Source organism: Terrapene carolina, unplaced genomic scaffold (genome assembly GCF_002925995.2).
Source record: "Terrapene carolina triunguis isolate 2854851 unplaced genomic scaffold, T_m_triunguis-2.0 Scaffold427, whole genome shotgun sequence".
Classification (NCBI taxonomy): Eukaryota; Metazoa; Chordata; order Testudines; family Emydidae; genus Terrapene; species Terrapene triunguis.
In genome coordinates, this window is record NW_020664778.1 from 618,264 (window position 1) to 621,346 (window position 3,083).

General features: G+C 60.4%; 1 protein-coding gene across 4 annotated transcripts in view; it reads left to right on the forward strand.

The window, feature by feature from the left end:
* SCARA3 (scavenger receptor class A member 3) overlaps positions 1-3,083 on the forward strand; it is a 32,079-nt gene that overhangs the window by 26,710 nt on the left and 2,286 nt on the right. The window lies entirely within an intron of this gene.

The window sequence follows — 3,083 nt, forward strand, 5'->3', positions numbered from 1 at the left end:
GGAGGGATGGGAGTGTGGTGGGGGGAGGGGTGCTGTGTGATGTGTGGACACCAGCCCGGTTGTCAATAAGTAGCTGTCAGGCCGCGGTTTCCCTCTCAGCCGGCGTCCCGTACGTGTGGCACCCACCACAGCAGCAGCTGTAACCCCGACTGCCCTGGGCTGAGCAGATCACAGCGGCTAGAGACCTGATCTGGGATCTGATTTGCCAAAAGCGCTGAGCCCCCGCCCGCGGAAAACCCGCCCCTTTAAGGTATCTCATGTCCGGCACTTATCACTTTTGAAATCTCCGCCCTGAAATTTTAGTGGCAGAATCGCTGGCCTGAGAACCACCCAAAAGCCTGTGTCTGCAGTCAGAAACCTCCAGTTCAGACATGTACTAGAGTCAGCTCCCCACTTCAGGTCACCTGTCTGCTGCCTCAGTTTCCCCTTCTGCACACCATGGTGAAAGCACCCAGACTCAAATGGTGCAGGTCACATCCCCTTCGGCATTGACACGTCTTGGCCAGCGTTAGCTGGTTCTGAAATGGCTGGCACGTGTCACACCCTTGCCGCTGACTGGCGGGGACTCAGGAGATATACAGTCATAGTCACTTTCTTCTGCACGGAGCATTTATAACAGGGAAGAGGGGCTGGGGGTGGCAGGGGACAGGGCTTAGCAGAGAAGGAAACCCCCATGTCAGGGAGTGGTACGTGCCAGCTACTTCCGAACCAGCTAACGGCAGCAGAGACGTGTCATTTGGGGTGACCCCAGACGTGTTCTGTCCTTGCCCAGGACCATTCACTTGACCCACATCCAGAGCCTTTTCCCTTTCTCTGGGTCTCTGCAGCCTCTGCCTATGACACAGGGCACCTTAGATCTAGTTTCCTAGAGGTGACATGCATGAGCCTAGCGTGTGCCTTCTGACTCCCAACTAGATAAGGTCCAGGCCTGTATCAGATGCCCCGGGGCATGTCCCTGTGCCCCTGCACCAGTGCCCTGTCACAGGAGGGTCTGGGGAACACCTGTCCACTAGAAACTGCCTGAGGCCCAGCCGCTCATTTCACTACATTAGTGCTTATTAGAGACTGGAAATCCTTTGGGGAGGGGGTGGTAGTGCCAGGCCTGGCTCAGAAGCCACGCCCTGTAAGTTCATTGGCCGCTGAATCCATGTCTTCAGGGCTGATCCTGATGGCACGGCTCGGGCGCCGGGGCAGCTCCGAAACCAGCAAGGGCCTGTTTTCCTGTCTCCGAGCCTTGAGCCTGGTTACGGAACACAGTGATGGTCGCATCTCCCCCAGCAGCATTTCAGTCCCGTTATAAGAGGGACAGCAGTGCTGTGAGCAGGGTCCCCGGCCCCAGTGCTGCCCAGACCTGTCTGCTTGGGGGTCCCCAGCACTGCCACCCAGAGCAGCTCCTCTGGGCCGCCTGTGGGCCGGGGGTGGGCGCGAGGAAGGTGGAGGCTGGAGGGAGATCCCTGCACAGGTTTCCAGCACACTGACTGGGACTTTGGCGACAATACAAGCAATTGGAAGTGGGTTTTGCGTTTCCCAGGGCTGTGTGGCACATGGAGAAGGGGCGCGTGTTAACACAGCTGGGCGTGACCCCTGGGGACCAGGACGGGGCAAGGCCAGAGGTTCTGTTCCAAGCCCAGACCTAGACCGACGTGGGTTTGAAACCCAGCTCTGAATTCTGAAGCCAGGGCCCATTTCAGGTCTGCAGTGTCTTGCTCTGGGATGAGAGGGGTCTGACCCGCACAGGGGTGCTATAAATAACACTAGCATCAATATCCCCCCCACCCCCAGCAGCTACAGAGCCCTCCCTCCCCATCCCCTGCTCCCCCCCCGTCCCCCACCGGACAAGTGCCTAGGCCCAGTCTCCCACCTCAAACCCTTCCCCAGCCTAGTCACTATTCCCGCAGCTGCGCATGCAGAGACTTCCAGACCCCGCCTCCCAGCTGTCGCATGTTCCCCATCCCGCCCCCCCAGCTCTCCTGCCTCCCCCGCTCGCCTACAGAGGCTGGTGTGTGAGCGGCGAGCCTGGGTGCCGTTTAGAAACCGCTTTGGGAACCTGCTGGGCGAAAGTCGGGGCACAGGAATTACTTTAGCCGGCGACCACTGAAATGCAGCCACCTCTGGGATGGAGCACAGCAGCTGGTTGGCCACACACTGCAGCCAGGGCAGGAGAAAGCTGCAGGAGGGAGTATAAGAAGGGAGAACATTGCCCACGCTGGGATTTGGCCAGGACGCCAGGGTGCTCCCGCCATGAAAAGCACCGGGGAACATCCCATGTTAGCTAACCCCCCTCTAGCAGCGTGTTGCAGTCCAGAGACAGAGCATGAGGCTAGTGCTTAGAGGCGAGGGGGGAGCAGGGGTTAATCCCAGCTTCCCAGAGAGCAGGCGGCCTCCCCGGCACACACACACCCCGCTCTCCTGGCTGCTGGTATCCTGTGATGGAAAAAGGGAGCAATGCACAACGAACTGGGGGCCTGGCAGGGCCAGGCAGTAGGTGCAGCTCCTCCCACAAAGCCCCGAGCCTCAGACAGTGCCTCTGCGGGCAGGGCCGCTGGAGTCAACACATGACGGCATCTCTAACGGGCGGGGAGGGGAAACAGGAGGCGCTGGCAGGGGAGGGGCACCTGGCGCCTTCCCTTGGCTCCCGCTGGTGGAATTCTCCATGTGGTCCCCCAGTGCTGCCAGTCAATTCCACCACGGCCTCCCCCAGCTGGAGATCGGACAACTCCTCAGACACCAGCCGTTTCCTGGGAGCTGGACGATCAACCCCAACGATTCTGGCGGAGGGTCAAGCCGCTCTCCACACCCTGGGGCAGGGAACAGGGGCAGGAAAGGTGCTTCCCTCCCCGGGCGCGTTGGCTGGGCTCCCCCTCCTCTGTGACATCGAGCAGGGTTAGGACGGGGTAGGGATCTCCCACGTGATTGGTGTCCCGGGACAGCGTGGGCAGGTGTCCGTGGACCTTGGTTCTTGGTTGCCTTAATGTGTCACCTGCCTGAGGTGGGAGGGATCTCCAGCTGCCGAGCTCAATGGTATCCAGTGGCATGTCCCCTGCAGGGCAGGAGGACCACTCAGGCTCCCACTGCCAGGACAC